This window comes from Schistocerca cancellata, chromosome 2 (assembly GCF_023864275.1).
Source record: "Schistocerca cancellata isolate TAMUIC-IGC-003103 chromosome 2, iqSchCanc2.1, whole genome shotgun sequence".
In the NCBI taxonomy this organism is placed as follows: domain Eukaryota; kingdom Metazoa; phylum Arthropoda; class Insecta; order Orthoptera; family Acrididae; genus Schistocerca; species Schistocerca cancellata.
Window position 1 is genome coordinate 116852027 of NC_064627.1, and position 19277 is coordinate 116871303.

Here is a 19277-nt window from a genome sequence, read left to right on the forward strand (position 1 = left end):
TGCCCACGTTTCTGCCAACTGCCATCAAAACCAGCAGAAATTTGCCTTGGGTCAGATTTCTTATCATTCAACTGAACTGCTTCTTTGGCCGCTTTCAACATTGTAGATTTACTTACCTCAGCTACAACTGCGCCAATAGTCTTGTTGTAAACATCAAACTTTCTTAGAGGTGGAGGAATGTTCATCACTGCACAAAGAACAGCACCTGCACTTCGCCCTTTTCCAATAGATCTAGTTGCATACATTAATCTTATATTGTTTTCATACAATCCGCTTCTTGTTACGTGGGATGACATTGTATTGGCAGTACAGCTACATTCCAAACATGTCAAAACTAAATTACACACAATTCTCTTGGTTTTCACCACATCTTCGTGCAAAGTAACGTTTCCACCACAGTTTTTACTATTTGTGTTTTTTCATAAGTTCACGTAATAACCTTATGGAGATCAGAATGTTTGTGTCAGTAACAATAGAAACACTGTTCACACCACATATTGCATTTTCACGCATTTGAGAGGCACTTGGAAAACCGGCAGCACCTAGAAGCTTCTTGCCTGAAGCACTGACACTTGCACTGACTTCACTTTCAATATTATTTTCTGCCCTCTGTTCAAAACTAGCAGTTTCGCGGTTTATTTTTACATATTTATTTCCACGAAACTTAGGCTTATATCCAAACTTCCTTATTCTACCCATTGTGTTATAACGTTTCACAAAATGATTACATTTGTATCACCAAAACGTAAACAACTAGGATGAAGAAACTGACAAACGATAGTCGACAATGCAGACAGACTGGCAAACATCAGAATAACAGTTCTCTCTTGCAACCGAAATATAGAGTATTTATATCCGTGGAACATAAATGAATGTTGTACTAAAGTCAATGCTGAGTACTGCGCAAGACACAGTAAAAATGGACGTGGCGCTAGTTACCATGCTTCACGAAATTAATAACTCCGAATCTAATAATCAGATTTGTGTGAAACAAACGGCATTTTGTAGCCAAATAATTGGAGCATAGATTAAAACTAAAAAACATTCGATTTTTTTGAGCCTGTTCGTGACTGTGTCCCCTTAAGGCATAAGATTGTTATGGATTATATGGGGCCTTCAGCCTAATTTTGCATGGAATGTTTTAAGATAAGGCTTTTTGCCATTTGATTGAAACTCTTCTTAATGCTTAATATGCGGCCTCCAGCCAAATTCCATTAAAATTGCTATGTCCTTCAGCCTATTTGGATTGAAGATTTAGAAAATATTTTTTGGTGAAACCTCCAGAAGAACCTTTTATTTAAATTTCATGCTTAGGCCTTGCGTCTTGGATTTTCAGTGTGGCCTTCCGTCGATCTAAAGTTAATCAAAGGAGGTCGATTAAAGTTTTGAGTGTTTCGCATGCTTGTAATATTGTGTGTTAATAAACAAAGTTTGTATGTTGAGGGCAAGTGACACCAACCAATTTTCGCCCCTTTCCACAATCTAATCTGCTCTGTCCTGTCAGCCCAGGCATTTCACTATTCATTTTGAAAATCTGTGGATAACACGTTCGTCGAAGTATGCGTGAAGCGTATCTTTCGCTGGGGGAGCGAAATGAGGTAATGCACCGTCTTGCATGAAAACTCTTCCCCAGCGGTAATCACAAGAAGGTCTCGATAACGTGCAGTCACAGTACTCTTGCAGGCCCTCTTGGTGTATTCTCGTCAAAGAAGAACCCACCAAGAACCCGCACAACAGAGTCAGACCGGAAACTCCAGTGGCACACAACACACAATTTAACAGTATCGCAAATTCGGCAGTTCCGTGTATTCACTGTGCTCTGTAATATAAAACGTGCCTCTTCACTCTATAGGATGTTGCTCAGCGACATGTAATCAATTTTGATGCTTGACAGAAACTGAAGATCAAACTGAGAACATTACTGTTGATCGTAAGGTTACAGTTGCTGCACCGTCTGCATCTTGTAAGATTACGAGTGTGAAATAAAACGCAAAACTTTCCGTACTGCTGACCATGGGATGGACAACTCTCGCAGCACTGCGCGAGCACTAGTAATAGACGGGGCACGTGCCGCTTGGTCAGTTTTGGCAACAGAAACCTTGTCAGTAACTTCCACTCGGGTAGGACGCCTTGGTCTTCCATGTGTCACTTCGTTCCAAGGACACAGCATCTCGTTGATGTCTCCAGTGGCTATACTGAACAAATTGTGTAAGCGGCGGTTAGTAATAGAATCAACATCATCACTTGTTTCACATTCTTTACCAACATGCCGTTCCTAATCCAGTAAATATGAAAACATTACTGTCCGTCTTTCTCGCATTCCCAGCACGTGATTCGCAACTCACTCATGACCAAAATTGGAACTGATTTTTTCCGGGGTAAATCAGTTCTGCATTTACACATTAGCTCATCTACCCAGTTTTGTTGCTATGTGATAAGTACAAGCCGCACTGGACCTTTCTGAGTAGCTGCACCTGTATTTTCGAATTTCAGTAGCGTCTAATTAAAATCATTTGTTGACAACACTTTATTGACATTGGGTCTCTTCTCAATGCAGAACTTCAACTTTTACAGTTCACATAAAACAAACCTCATACTGCCTCTGTTCTCGAAAGCCATACTGTTCACTCACTCACTTTATGGCTCGTCAAATGAGAGCTCGGATGTCATACCGACACACAAACAGTGTACAGCGCCAGATTTGCACCTGGTGGCCAAAACAGGAACTAATTTTTTTCCATCGTACATCGGTTCCGCGCTAACGCGTTAGCATATGTACCATATTGGCCTGCCATACGGTAGTTAAAGCCCACACTGGACAAGTGTTAGTAGCAGTACTTCAATTATCATTACCTGGAGTGCAGGGCGCCAATGCCCATAAGCCCATAATAACACCGCATGTAACAGCTAAAGTAGCTGCAAGTGAAGTGTAATTGCTACACTAGTGGCCATTGAAATTGCTACACCACGAAGATAACGTGCTACAGACGCGAAATGTAACCGACAAGAAGAAGATGCTGTGATATGCAAATGATTAGCTTTTCAGAGCATTCACACAAGGTTGGCCCCGGTGGCGACACCGACAACATGCTGACATGAGGAGAGTTTCCAACCGATTTCTCATACACAAACAACAGTTGGCCGGCGTTGCGTGGTGAAACGTTGTTGTGATGCCTCGTGTAAGGAGGAGAAATGCATACCATCACGTTTTCGACTTTGATGAAGGTCGTATTGTAGCCTACCACGACTGCGGTTTATCGTATCGTGACATTGCTGCTCGCGTTGGTCGAGATCCAATTACTTTTAGCAGAATATGGAATCGGTGGGTTCAGGAGGGTAATACGGAACTCCGTGCTGGATCCCAACGGCCTCGAATCACTAGCAGTCGAGATGACAGGCATCTTATCCGCACAGCTGTAACGGATCGTGCTGCCACGTCTCGATCGCTGAGTCAACAGATGGGGACGTTTGCAAGACAGCAACCATCTGCACGAACATTTCGACAACGTTTGCAGCAGCATGGACTATCAGCTCGGAGACTATGGCTACGGTTACCCTTGATGTTGCATCACAGACAGAAGCGCCTGCGATGGTGTACTCAACGATGAACCTGGGTGCACGAATGGCAAAACGTCATTTTTTTTCGATGAATCCAGATTATGTTTTCAGCATCATGATGGTCGCAACCGTGTTTGGCGACATCGCAGTGAACGCACATTGGAAGCGTGTATTCGTCATCGCCATACTCGCGTATCACCCGGCGTGATGGTATGGGGTGCCATTGGTTAGACGTCTCAGTCACCTCTTGTTTGCATTGACGGCACTTTGAACAGTGGACGTTACATTTCTGATGTGTTACGACCCGTGGTTCTACCCTTCATTCGATCCCTGCGAAACCCTACATTTCAGCTGTTAATGCACGACCGCATGTTGCAGGTCCTGTACGGGCCTTTCTGGATACAGAAAATGTTCAGCTGCTGACCTTGCCAGCACATTCTCCAGATCTCTCACCAATTGAAAAAGTCTGGTCAGTTGTGGCCGAGTAACTGGCTCGTCACAATACGCCTGTCACTACTCTTGATGAACTGTGGTATCGTGTTGAAGCTCCATGGGCAGCTGTACCTGTACACGCCATCCAAGCTCTGTTTGACTCAATGCCCAGGCGTATCAAGGCTTTTATTACGGCCAGAGGTGGTTGTTCTGCGTACTGATTTCTCAGGATCTATGCACTCAAATTGCATGAAAATGTAATCAGATGTCAATTCTAGTATATTATACAGGGTGATTCAAAAAGAATACCACAACTTTAAAAATGTGTATTTAATGAAAGAAACATAATGTAACCTTCTGTTATACATCATTACAAAGAGTACTTAAAAAGTTTTTTTTTTCACTCAAAAACATGTTCAGAGATGTTCAATATGGCCCCTCCAGACACTCGAGCAATATCAACCCGAAACTCCAACTCGTTCCACACTATCTGTAGCATATCAGGCGTAACAGTTTGGATAGCTGCTGTTATTTCTCGTTTCAAATCATCAATGGTGGCTGGGAGAGGTGGCCGAAACACCATATCCTTAACATACCCCCATAAGAAAAAATCGCAGGGGGTAAGATCAGGGCTTCTTGGAGGCCAGTGATGAAGTGCTCTGTCACGGGCTGCCTGGCGGCCGATCCATCGCCTCGGGCAGTTGACGTTCAGGTTTCATAACTAACCTTTTTCGTAGGACTCTCCATACAGTTGATTGTGGAATTTGCAGCTCTCTGCTAGCTCTGCGAGTCGAATTTCCTGGGCTGCGAACAAATGCTTGCTGGATGCGTGCTACATTTTCATCACTCGTTCTCGGCCGTCCAGAACTTTTCCCTTTGCACAAACACCCATTCTCTGTAAACTGTTTATACCAACGTTTAATACACCACCTATCAGGAGGTTTAACACCATACTTCGTTCGAAATGCACGCTGAACAACTGTCGTCGATTCACTTCTGCCGTACTCAATAACACAAAAAGCTTTCTGTTGAGCGGTCGCCATCTTAGCATCAACTGACGCTGACGCCTAGTCAACAGCGCCTCAAGCGAACAAATGTACAACTAAATGAAACTTTATAGCTCCCTTAATTCGCCGACAGATAGTGCTTAGCTCTGCCTTTTGTCGTTGCAGAGTTTTAAATTCCTAAAGTTGTGGTATTCTTTTTGAATCACACTGTATTTGTCCAATGGATACCAGTTTATCGTCTGCATTTCTTCTTGGTGTAGCAATTTCAATGGCCAGTAGTGTACTTTGAAGATGACCTGATGAGTTCGCGACACGTGTGCGTCACAGAGAGCGCGGCCGCTACGGCGGCAACACGGACCGCGTCACGTGACGGCTCGGCACAAGTTGGTACACAGCGCCCGCTCCTCGCGTGCACCGCGTGGCGGCTTCATCCCCGCAGCGGGAGATTAACGGCCGGAGCGGCGTGGCCGATGAAAAATGGCGGCCACCCGCGCGCCAAAAAGAGAACGGCCCGCCACCGAATTTATTGTTGCGTTTTCAATCTTCCGCACGCGAGCCTGATTGACAGAGCGGTATATCTGCGGATTTTTAAACCAATTCTCGGTTTTATTTCATAAGAACTGACGGACCACGCTTGTTTCGCCCCTTTCTTTCTTTCTTTATGTTTCGTTTTTTGATTGTGTCTGCGCATTCTCTTTTCAGTTCGGATTTCGCACGCATCAGTTTTTGGCTCATTGCTCGTATACTGTTCGTGCCACTTTTGACTGCACGTAAGCTGCAATCACAACAAAAAACCTGACACTCCTGTAAAACAGAAAAAAGGGCGTATCAGTTTCTAAGATGCGTCTTTTCGTACATTGTGAAAAGTTCTGGCACTGCATAAGTATTCTGTGCACTGACACATAAAATAACGTTGCCTCGTAAATTAATGAAGAATGAGTTTTCGTCTTTTATAGAAACATGTCCTACACACACACCTTGAAACCTTAATCTCCAAAAATTACAAATTAGAAACGAATTGTCACTTTCACCTCCGCATGTTATATAAATAACTAAGAGCAGTTCTATGTAGCGTAGAGTTTTGTTCGTTGCAAGTAGCAGCATCTAGAGTGTGTATGGCTGGGTGTATGCTTCTTAATTATATTATTAGTGTATTTCACAATTTGTAACATACAGAAAATTCTTGACAACCGATTCCACTGAAAGAGGAACTTGCGTAATTTTACACCGAAGAAAAGATGGGACTGTCTACTTTTCGCATCGACGTCTCAGACCTCATACAACAACGACGACAGAATTAAAAACCTTTTTGAAGTTGTTGTTCTTGTGGTCTTCAGTCCTGAGACTGGTTTGATGCAGCTCTCCATGCCACTCTATCCTGTGCAAGCTTCTTCATCTCCCAGTGCGTACTGCAGCCTACATTCTTCTGAATCTGCATAGTGTATTCATCTCTTGGTCTGCCTCTACGATTTTTACCCTCCAAGCTGCCCTCCAATACTAAATAGGTGATCCCTTGATGCCTCAGTACATGTCCTACCAACCGATCCCTTCTTCTAGTCAAGTTGTGACACAAATTCCTCTTCTCCTCAATTCTATTCAGTACCTCCTCATTAGTTACGTGATCAAACCACCTAATCTTCAACATTCTTCTGTAGCACCACATTTCGAAAGCTTCTATTCTCTTCTCGTCCAAACTATTTATTGTCCATGATTCACTTCCATACATGGCTACACTCCATACAACTACTTTCAGAAACGACTTCCTGACACTTAAATCTACACTCGATGTTAACAAATTTCTCTTCTTCAGAAACGCTTTCTTTGCCATTTCCAGTCTACATTTTATATCCTCTCTACATCCACCATCATCAGTTATTTTGTTCCCAAATAGCAAAACTCCTTTACTACTTTAAGTGTCTCATTTCCTAATCTATTTCCCTCAGCATCACCCGACTTAATTTGACTACATTCCATTACCCTCGTTTTGCTTTTGTTGATGTTCATCTTATATCCTCCTTTCAAGACACTGTCCATTCCATTCAACTGCTCTTCCCAGTCCTTTGCTGTCTCTGACAGAATTACGTCATCGGCGAACCTTAAAGTTTTAATTTTTTCTCCATGGATTTTAACACCTACTCCGAATATTTCTTTTGTTGCCTTTACTGCTTGCTCAATATACAGATCGAGCAACATCCGGGAGAGGCTACAACCCTGTCTCACTTCCTTCCCAACCACTGCTATCCTTTCATGACCCTCGACTCTTATAACTGCCATCTGGTTTCCGTACAATATGTAAATAGTCTTTCGCTCGCTGTATTTACCCCTGCCACCTTCAGAATTTGAAAGAGAGTATTCCAGTCAACATTGTCAAAAGCTTTCTTTAATTCTACAAATGCTAGAAACGTAGATTTGCCTTTTCTTAATCTAACTTCTAAAATAAGTCGTAGGGTCAGTATTGCCTCACGTGTTCCCATATTTCTACGGAATCCAAACTGATTTTCCCCGAGGTCGGCTTCTACCAGTTTTTCCATTCGTCTGTAAAGAATTGGCGTTAGTATTTTGCAGCTGTGACTTATTAAACTGATAATTCGGTAATTTTCACACCTGTCAACACCTGCTTTCTTTGGGATTGCAATTATCATATTCTTCTTGAAGTCTGAGGGTATTTCGCCTGTCTGTTACATCTTGCTCACCAGATGGTTGAGTTTTGTCGGGACTGTCTCTCCCAAGTCTATCAGTAGTTCTATTGGAATGTTGTCTACTCCCGGGGCCTTGTTTCGACTTGTGGCTTTCAGTGCTCTATCAAACTCTTCCCACAGTATCATATCTCCCATTTCATCTTCATCTACATCCTCTTCAATTTCTATAACATTGCCCTCAAGTACATCGCCCTTGTATAGACCCTCTGTATACTCCTTCCACCTTTCTGCTTTCCCTTCTTTGCTTAGAATTGGGTTTCCATCTGAGCTCCTGATATTCATACAAGCGGTTCTCTTTTCTCCAAAGGTCTCTCTAATTTTCCTGTAGGCAGTAACTACCTTACCCCTAGTGAGATAAGCCTCTACATCCTTACATTTGTCCTCTAGCGATGCCTGTTTAGCCATTTTGCACTTCCTGTCGATCTCATTTTTGAGACGTCTGTATTCATTTTTGCCTGCTTCATTTGCTGTATTTTTATATTTTCTCCTTTCATCAATTAACTTCCATATTTCTTCTGTTACCCAAGGAGCTCTACTAGCCTTCGTCTTTTTACCTACTTGATCCTCTGCTGCCCTCGAAGCTACCCATTCTTCTCCTACTGTATTTCTTTCCCCCGTTCCTGTCAACTGTTCCCTTATGCTCTCCCTGAAACTCTGTACCACCTCTGGTTCTTTCAGTTTATCAAGGTCCCATCTCCTTAAATTCCCACCTTTTTGCAGTTTCTCAGTTTTAATCTACAGTTCATAACCAACAGATTGTGGTCAGAGTATAAATCTCCCCCTGAAAATGTCTTACAGTTTAAAACCTGATTCATAAATCCTTGTCTTATCATTATATAATCAATTTGAAACCTGTCTGTATGTCCAGGCTTCTTCCATGTATACAACCTCCTTCCATGATTCTTGAACCAAGTGTTAGCTATGATTAAGTTGTGCTCTGTGCAATATTCCACCAGGCGGCTTCCTCTTTCATTTCTTACCCCCAATACATATTCACCCACTACGTTTCCTTCTCTTCCTTTTCCTAGCATCGAATTCCAGTCACTCATGACTATTAAATTTTCGTCTCCCTTCACTATCTGAATAATTTATTTTATCTCATCATACATTTCTTCGCCATCTGCAGAGCTAGTTGGCATATAAACTTGTACTACTGTAGTAGGCGTGGTCTTCGTATCTATATTGGCCACAATAATGCGTTCACTATGCTGTTTATAGTAGCTTACCCGCATTCCTATTGTTTTATTCATTATTAAAGCTACTCCTGCATTACCCCTATTTGATTTTGTATTTATAACCCTGTATTCACCTGACGAAAAGTCTTGTTCCTCCTGCCACCGAACTTCACTAATTCCCACTATATCTAACTTTAACCTACCCATTTCCCTTTTTAAATTTTCTAACCTACCTGCCCGATTAAGGGATCTGACATTCCACGCTCCGATCCGTAGAACGCCAGTTTTCTTTCTCCTGATAACGACGTCCTCCTGAGTAGTCCCCGCCCGGCGATCCGAATGGGGACTATTTAACTCCGGAATATTTTACCCAAGAGGACGCCATCATCATTTATCCATACAGTAAAGCAGCATGCCCTCGGGAAAATTTACGGCCGTAGTTTCCCCTTGCTTTCAGCCGTTCGCAGTACCAGCACAGCAAGGCCGTTTTGGTTAGTAATACAAGGCCAGATCAGTCAATCATCCAGACTGTTGCCCCTGCAACTACTTAAAAGGCTGCTGCCCCTCTTCAGGAACCATACGTTTGTCTGGCCTCTCAACAGATACCCATCCGTTGTGGTTGCACCTACGGTACGGCTATCTGTATCGCTGAAACACGCAATCCTCCCCACCAACAGCGAGGTCTATGGTTCGTGTGGGGAAGGGGGGGGGACCTTCTTGATAGTGAAAGCGAAGCTTCTTGCAGCTATAGCGGGTGTCTTTTCTAAATAGGAGGATGTCATAGACGTCTAAGTATCGTTACGCGATGCGTGCCATAGGGGTGGTGGGGGGGAGGTGGGGAGGGGGGAGGCGGGAGAGAGAGAGAGAGAGAGAGAGAGAGAGAGAGAGAGAGAGAGAGAACATCGCGACCTCTACGGTCGCTGGTTCGAATCCTGCCTCGGTCTTGGATGTGTGTAAGGTCCTTAGGTTGTTAGGTTTAAGTAGTTCTAAGTTCTAGGGGACTGATGACCTAAGTGCTCAGGGCCATTTGAACCATTGAAGAGAGAGAGAGAGACTGAGAGATTTCACATACTGCTTATTTCTTGTCTTTTTTGCTTAAGGAATTCTCTATAAATATTAAACAGTATTTACAATTATGTTAGTGACTGTTTATTTTACAAATTATTAATGACCGTGAACTGCACGTATTGCAGTTCTGTCGTCTGCTCATCACACGATATAAATTTACCCCGTCATTAATCACTGTATACTTCAAACATACCAAGGTACATCTGTATTATGCGAGTATGTGGATCCATCATACCAAAATATTCCGAAACACGTGATGAAGTGACTGTAAAGAGCAAGTGATTTGACGGCTAGCAAAGTTAAATAGAAATAGTTACCGCTGAAAATAACGTTTCAAGAAGGGATTGTAATTCATGCGTAAGAACCTTTTATGAATGTAAACCAAGTTTGCTTTTCTGCAGAACTTTTACAGGAGTTATGTAATTCTCAAAATGCGGCTTTTATAACCTCTGCAAGATACCGTGAAAATTACTGCTTCCTCACTTTTTACCATGAACAACACCCAAATACCTGTAAGACATCAGCTGTAAGGTAACAAAAGTCTCTGATTTTACATACATTTTATATACCGTATTTATTTTCACGTGTGATACAGAATCCCTTCCTGGAAAATTATTTGCATTCCTCTTCCTTTGCTTCTCACGTCTTTTTTGAGAGTGTTAATAAATACAATGTAGTGAGTGTTACTAAGATGTATTTTTAGTGTGAGTAACGTAAAAACTGGAAATAAAAAGTTTGCACTTAGAGTCCACCTTCAGACTGCCGTCGTGTATTCTTGCCGCTGGGGTAACAGCTGCGCGGTAAAATGATTTCTCGGATTTCACGGTGGCCATAAGGTTCTGAAGAGCTCTAAGAGCTGTAATTCAGCGGTAGTTGGACAAAAGTAACAGATCCGTACAAAGCCTTTTTTTATTGTGACAACGCTTTATGTTGTCGACCGTATGAACCAGTATCAACGAAACTAACAGTGTGTAGAACCTTCCTCCTTTGTTCAAAAATGTTCAAATGTGTGTGACATCTTATGGGACTTAACTGCTAAGGTCATCAGTCCAGAAGCTTACACACTACTTAACCTAAATTATCCTAAGGACAAACACACACACCCATGCCCGAGGGACCACTCGAACTTCAGCCGGGCTCCCTCCTCTGTTAAGGCTTTCCTTACTTTCCCAGAGAAAACACGAACTAGATCACGAATTGCACTGACACAATTCTGCCGAATTGTGATATTTCCAGTCTTATATCCCAGCCGTAAAGCTGAGATAGCACAAATCAACACGACATTTCGAGTCTTAACGTCGAGACCGCCAACAGAGCCCAGCTTAGGCAGCTGATGCCGGCAACGCCAGTGACGGATACGGTGGGAACCACCTCCACTGGAGCGTCTGAAATAAGAGAGTCTCCACTTTACGTTCGCTTGCTCTTCTGACTCGTTTTGACACTCTCACCTTCGGCTATAGGCACGGGTTCTGAGGGGGTTTTGTGTCTATGTATTCGCTGTCCGGGAGACTGTGATATAGCCTATTAAAGTTTGCCATCTGTGGCCCGGTGACATGGTGAATTTTCATCCACAATAATTCCAGCGTTGTTTAGGAACATAGAGCGGATGAATGATTGCAAATATTATCCAGGTAGCAGAGCATAATGACCGCTTCATTTGGACCAAACAACCCAGTCCATTCTTCATTATCACTGCCCATAGCACTGTGGAGCCACCACCAGCTGACACACTGTCTTGTTGACAACTTGCGTCTTTGGCTTCTTGGGGTACGTGCTATACTCGAACCCTACCATAAGCTCTTATCAACTGAAATCGGGATTTATGTCAGCAGACCACGGGGATATAGTCGTCTAGAGTCGAATCGAAATGTTCACGAGCCCAGGAGAGGAGCTGCAGGTGATGCTCGTGCTGTTAGCAAAGGCAACCGTGTCGGTCGTGTGTTACCGTAGCCCATTAACGTCAATTTCGCAACAGTGTATTAAGTGATGCTTTCGTTGCATGTTCCACATTAATTTCTGCATTTATTTCACGCAGTGATGCTTATATGTTAGCAATGACAACTCAACGCAGACGCTGCTGCTCTCGGTCGTTAAGTGAAAGCCGTCGGCCACTGTGTTGCCCGTGGTGAGAGGAAATGCCTGAAATTTGGTATTCGCGACACGCTCATGACACTATGAATCTCGGCATTCTGAATTCCCTAACGATTTCCGTAGTGGAATGTCCGAAGTTTGTAGCTCCAACTGCCATACCACATTAAGAATCGGGTAAGTCCCATCGTGCAGTCGTAGTCACGTAGAGACACCTTTTCACATGAATCACCTGAGTAGAAATGTCAGCTACACCAACGCGTTATCTTTTTATATCTTTTGTAAGCGATAATACCGCCATCTGTATATATCCATAACACTACTCCTTGTTACCTCAATATACAGGGCGTAAATCTTAAGTTGACAAACCAGAATAACTCGAAAAATAAGCTTCATACGAAAAAATTTGTAGAATTCAACGTTGATTATTTTCGAGGGGGACATCTGCTGGTGCTAAAATTAGCCCGCCACCCCAAGCCCTGGGGTGGGGCGGGAGGAAACTTTAAAATTTCAAAAGGGAACCCTCATTTTTTATTGCGTAATCAGATTCTACATTAAAAAATCTACGTAATTTGGTCTTAAACATTTGTTTTGATTCTTGGTAGTTGGCACTGTAATTCAAGAAAATTCATGTTCTCATTTTTGCGTGGAAAAAGGTTACGGATAAATAAAAAATACTTATTTCAAAAAATGGCTCTGAGCACTATGGGACTTAACATCTGAGGTCATCAGTCCCCTAGAAGTTAGAACTACTTAAACCTAACTAACCTAAGGACATCACACACATCCATGCCCGAGGCAGGATTCGAACCTGCGACCGTGGCGGTCGCGCGGTTCTAGACTGAAGCGCCTAGAACCGCTCGGCTACAATGGCCGGCAATCCTTATTTACTCCGAAAATTCTGATTCGCTAAAACTAATACGAAACCAATCGTTCCTTTCCAGGACCACCAAATCTTAAACGAGAATACATTCATTTTAAGTTACCGAGTGGGTTAGTCTTTTCCTCAGTTAGCCTTTTAAGTTTTTTTTTTTTTTATCTCATGGGACTTAACTGCTAAGGTCATCAGTCCTTAAGCTTACACACTTCTTAACCTAAATTATCCTAAGGACAAAAACACACACACACACACACACACACACACACACACACACACACATGCCCGAGGGAGGACTCGAACCTCCACCAGGACAAGCCGTACAGTCCATGACTGCAGCGCCCTAGACCGCTCGGCTAATCCCGCGAGGTTTTACGTTGTTTATTATGTTAGTTAATGAGTTCACTCGTTAGTAAGTAGGATGTTTGGTTTGTTAGTTACCTAGTCAGATGATTTGTTTGACAATTAAATGTTGTTTGGCCTCACGACCACGAAACTAACAAAACTTATCCGAATCTGCAGAAATAATTAATATTTGGGTCAACATTTGTAAAACTCTAATTCCTCTCTCTCAAATCCCACCCTATAGGGAGAGAGGGAGAGTTTTAGTTTTAGCGAATCAAAATTTACGAAATTTTTCCACGCAAAAATGAGAACGTGGATTTTCTTGAATTACAGCGCCAACTACCAAGAATCGAAACATATGTTTAAGACAAAATGTACGTAGTTTATTATGTAGAATCTGATTTGCAATAAGAAAGGGGATTTCCCATTTGAAATTTTAAAGTGGTCTCCCGCCCCACCCCCACGGGGCTGGGGTGGCGGGCTAATTTTAGCACCAGCAGATGTCACCTTAGAAAATAATCAACTTTGGTTTTTACACATTTTTTCGTGTGAAGTTACTTTTCGAGTTATTCTGGTTTGTCAACTTAAAATTTACACCCTGTATATGCAGTGAACATGGCGTGAAAACTAAAAAGAAAGACATGTTTCCACATAACGACTCGATCCCACAACCATCGGATTACCATTCTGAAATCTTTCTCCTGCGGCAACCGGTGCCTGGTACCTACATTTCATAACTCTCACAAATCCCACACTATTTTGAGAGAGGGAGAGTTTTAGTTTTAGCGAATCAAAATTTACGAAATTATTCCACGCAAAAACGAGAACGTGGATTTTCTTAAATTAAAGCGCCAACTACGAAGAGTCAAAACACAATTTTAAGACAAAATGTACGTAGTTTTATATGTAGAATCTGATTCTGCCAAAAAAAAGGGCGGTTCCCATTTGAAATTTTAAACGTGTCTCTCGCCCCACACCAAGGGGGCTGGGATGGCGGGTTAATTTTAGCACCAGCAGTGTCCCCCTCGAAAATAATCAACTTTGGTTTCCACCCATTTTCAGGGGGATGGGGTGGCGGGCTAATTTTAGCCCCAGCAGATGTCCCCCTTGAAAATAATCAACTTTGGTTTCTACACATTTTTTCGTGTGAAGCTTATTTTTCGAGTTATTCTGTTTGTGAACTTAAAATTTACACCCTGTATGTGCAGTGAACATGGCGTGAAAACTAAAATGAAAGACAAGTTTCCACATAAGGACTCGACCCCGCAACCATCGGATTACCATTCTGAAATCTTTCTCCTGCCTGGTAACTACATTTCATAAATTGCTCATACCTCGCCTGATCCGCGCCAGAAATACTGTTTCTCCCAGACGTTTGGCCATCTGGCACGCCAGTATCTGTCCTTCATTTATGGTCAAGTCCTGCATATACCGTAAATGTGAACGAGACCGCTGATGAGACGCAAATGCGGTCTCCTAGTAGCGCTGGTCTATACGCTATTTTTTTTTTTTTTGGTCGTCAGTCTACTGAAGGGTTTGATGCGGCCGGCCACGAATTCCTTTCCTGTGCTAACCACTTCATTTCAGAGTAGCACTTGCAACCTACGTCCTCAATTATTTGCTTGACGTATTCCAATCTCTGTCTTCCTCTACAGTTTTTTCCCTCTACAGCTCCCTCTAGTACCATGGAATTCATTCTTTCATGTCTTACCAGATGTCCTATCATCCTGTCCCTCCTCCTTATCAGTGTTTTCCACATATTCCTTTCCTCTCCGATTCTGCGTAGAACCTCCTCAATCCTTACCTTATCAGTCCACCTAATTTTCAACATTCGTCTATAGCACCACATCTCAAATGCTTCGATTCTCTTCTGTTCCGGTTTTCCCACAGTCCATGTTTCACTACCATACAATGCTGTACTCCAGACGTACAACCTCAGAAATTTCTTCCTCAAACTAAGGCCGGTATTTGATATTAGTAGACTTCTCTTGGCCAGAAATGCCTTTTTTGCCATAGCGGGTCTGCTTTTGATGTCCTCCTTGCTCCGTCCGTCATTGGTTATTTTACTGCCTAGGTAGCAGAATTCTTTAACTTCATTGACTTCGTGACCATCAATCCCGATGTTAAGTTTCTCGCTGTTCTCATTTCTACTACATCTCATTACCTACGTCTTTCTCTGATTTACTCTCAAACCATACTGTGTACTCATTAGACTGTTCATTCCGTTCAGCAGATCAATTAATTCTACTTCACTTTCACTCAGGATAGTAATGTCATCAGCGAATCGTATCATTGATATCCTTTCACCTTGTATTTTAATTCCACTCCTGAACCGTTCTTTTATTTCCGTCATTGCTTCCTCGATGTACAGATTGTCTTACACCCTTCTTAATACGAGCACTTCGTTCTTGATCGTCCACTCTTATTATTCCCTCTTGGTTGTTGTACATATTGTATATGACCCGTCTCTCCCTATAGCTTACGCCTACTTTTTTCAGAATCTCGAACAGCTTGCACCGTTTTATATTGTCGAACGCTTTTTCCAGGTCGACAAATCCTATTACTTGTCTTTAAACACGGGGAAAATCATCTCGCACAGCAGTATACCAAGAGGCGACATCTCACGGCCGGCTTCTCGCCTGCCAGACACCTCATCACAGAGGTTTCGCGACGTCGTGGGGTGTAGCCTCTCTGACTGTACCAGCGGCCGGCGGACAAGACGCGCGCGGGCGTATAATCAGGGGAAAGGAGGTGAGCCAGTGGCCGGCGGCGATATTGCTGTGTCAGCGCCGAGGCTGTGTGTGTGTGTGTGTGTGTGTGTTTGCCAGGAGGGGAGAGTGGAAGAGAGTGCTGTGGCGTGGATCAGCTGTCACCGCTCCGCGCGCTCCGCAGAGGCCGAGTAATAACGCGGCTTAGCTAATAACTCGCCCCGCCTGCCGATCCTTCACACCGGCTGCGACGCGCTGCGTGCAACTTGCTGCGGCCCCCTCGCGCTGGCTTCACCCTGCTCGGTGGGCCTTAATCCGCTGCTCGCTGCTGCCCACTGCGCGCCGCCACAGTACGGCTTCCATCGGCCTGGCCGCTCTGTGGACGCTGCTGGTGATTAGGCACCGGCTTCGTCTCTGCCAGTTTGTCGCGGAATTAATTCCCTCCCTCAGAGGTAGACTCTATACTAGACATATACCAATAAGTTACGGGATATGTCGTATCCACTGAATAACAGGGTGCACAGTGACAAGGTGTGAACTAGAAGGTTCCCCTGACAACTCTGTGCCACGGAAAAAGATGTCTGTCTGGAGTGATTTAAGGCGGAATCGCCCAAGGTGGCTTCCACCAACTCCCCCTCCCTGATGATGCCCTCACCCCCTCCACCAACCCCTCCTACCAACTTTGATCCTCCTCTACCGCAACCTCTGTTTTTTCCCGAGGGCACCCTCTCTCCCTTCTCTCCCTCCTCCCTTCCTCCCTCCCTCCTCCTCCTGGCCTACCACTACGCCCTACTTTCTTACCCCTCCCAATTCCTCTGCCACTGGCATCTACACACTCCCCTCTCCATCCTCCCCCCCTTTTTTCCCCCTTTTGGCAGGTCCCCGGACTCGTTCACGTATAGTGAACTTTCGCGCGCCGAAGATCATCGCCTAGTGTTTGTGTGTGCCGTCGTGTTTGTGCTCAAGTGTTCCAGTGTTTAATCGTTTGTGCTCCGCCGTTTGCGTGTGTCATCTGTCATCCCTGTGCGTGTCCACGTGTCTGACCATTTTTATTTTGGACTCTGCGCCAGTGAACGGCTCCGTGTGTTTTAACTTTGTACGTCTACGTTTGTATATCCAACATGTCTGTTCTCCGATTGTCTTCTTTTGTATCATTAGTTTTGCTGTCGCCGAAGAACGGCGTAGTATGCCGCTGCTGGGCTACCTGTATCAGGTGTGAAATTAACAATAAAGAAAAAAATAAGGAGGAAAAAACTTGACAGACTCAGATTTATTGAAAGAATATTGTGATAGATGGGGTAGTAGAGGTTGAAAATGCTTCAATTGAGATGTTATCTTTGTTTCTCAGTGCTTGAACCACGTACGGTTTCGCGTTTTCACATGTTCATCATCATGTCTGATACTGAAAATAACCAGGAGACCTAAACTATTAACAATTTTCCCGCAGTAGTACACATTGCTGGCCAAGGGAAGCCTACTAGTATCAAACGTAGGCCTCAATTTGAGGAAGAAATTTCTGGAAGTATGTGTTTTGAGCACAGAATGGTACGGTGGTGAAACGTAGACTGTGGTAAAACCGGAACAAAAGAGAATCCAAGAAATTGAGATGTAATGCTAAAGACGAATTTTGAAAATTAGTTGGACTGATAAGGTAAAGAATGAGGTAATTCTGCGCAGAATAGGAGTCGAAAGGATATGTGGAAAACACTGACAAGGAGAACGAACAGGTGATTCGGACATCTGTTAAAATATCAGGGACTGACCTCCATGGTACTAGGTGGAGCTGTGGAGGGAAAAAACTCTAGAGAAAGACAGATATTCGGATAGATCCAGCAAGTAACTGAGAACGTAGGTTGCAAGCACTACTCTGAGATGAAGAGGTTGGCACATGAGAGGAATTCTTGGCGGGCCGCATCTAACTAGTCAGAAGACTCAAAACACAAAAGAAAAAAAATTCACATAAGAAAACAAAAAAGAAGTATCATGCAATATTTTTAAAATACAGCGGTCGGGCTAGGTGCGGTAAAGCATAAGGCAATGCCTAAGCCGGAACAGACAATACAACGGACGACTGCCGGGGTAAAGAAGTGTGGAATGGATGCCGGGACATTTACATTTTGTGCTGTTATCCAGAGCGCTGCGATATATAGGACGCGGTGTACCACCAGCGAGCGCAGAGCATGGCTTAACGTACACGAAGGACGAAGCAAACTGGTAAACCTAAATGTAATCAAGTGGAACACCTGGAGGCGTTCTTACGATGTTTTTTATTATATGGCTACCAGTTTCGGCGCTTCAGTGTGCCATCTTAGACCTTTACTGACGCTCAGGGGACCTCTCCAACCTTCAACTATGGCTGCGTTGATAGTTGATGTTTGGAGAGACAACATTGTTGTTACGGGTAGTCTGCGGAAACCGTCATAGATGTTGGGCACTGATGAATCGTGAATACAGATAGTGTTATCCCCCTCAGCGTCTGTAAAGTCCTGAAGGTGGTGCTCTGAAGTGCCGAAACTGCTAGCCATGTGATAAATAACATCGTACGGACGGCTGTAAATGTTACGTTTTATTACATAAGTGAACGGTCGAAGTCCCCTAGACTTCCAGTCTTAGAAAAGATTGTCAAAAGTCCTGGCGTCTGTGGACGGGAATAACAACGCGGGACCAACTAGCTCGGCCGTTGACAATTTTAATTAGTGATTTTCATGCAAAAGGAAAAAAAAAGTCACAAAATGTTGCATGGAAACCTTTAAGAGTACACTATGAATGGTAAATTAACATACTGAACCTAGGCAATACAGAACTGTAGTACATCTCCTAACCGGAAGCCGGCGACTTAAATGCTTACATATAAACTGTAAACAACAACGAATGTTTTTACCTTTCCCTGAATGACATGCAAATTTTAATTTATTGGGAACGCATATGGCGACGTCGTATGACGTGCCACAGTCATGAGTTAAAAGAGCAGACATGTGTGCCACTGCTACTAAAAACCATCTTGCTACTAAGTAAGGTGGAAGGTAGCTAAATCTTAAAGTCCACTGTAAAAAATTTCTATACTGTTTAATAGCTAGCAGCAATAGCAGTAAAGGGATACATAAAAAATAGGATCATTCAGAAAAACTGCTAGCTAAAAGCCAGCGCTTTAACAAGGCTTACGTAAGACAAAAAGGGGAGACAAATTTTGCATCATCAGTGAGAGGCATATTTTAATTTAGTGAGAACACAGATAATGACTCACAATAACGCGCCGAAGTCACAAGCTAAGAAACTGAAAATATGCGAACTTTGATAAAAGAGTTCACCTTTAGAGCTAC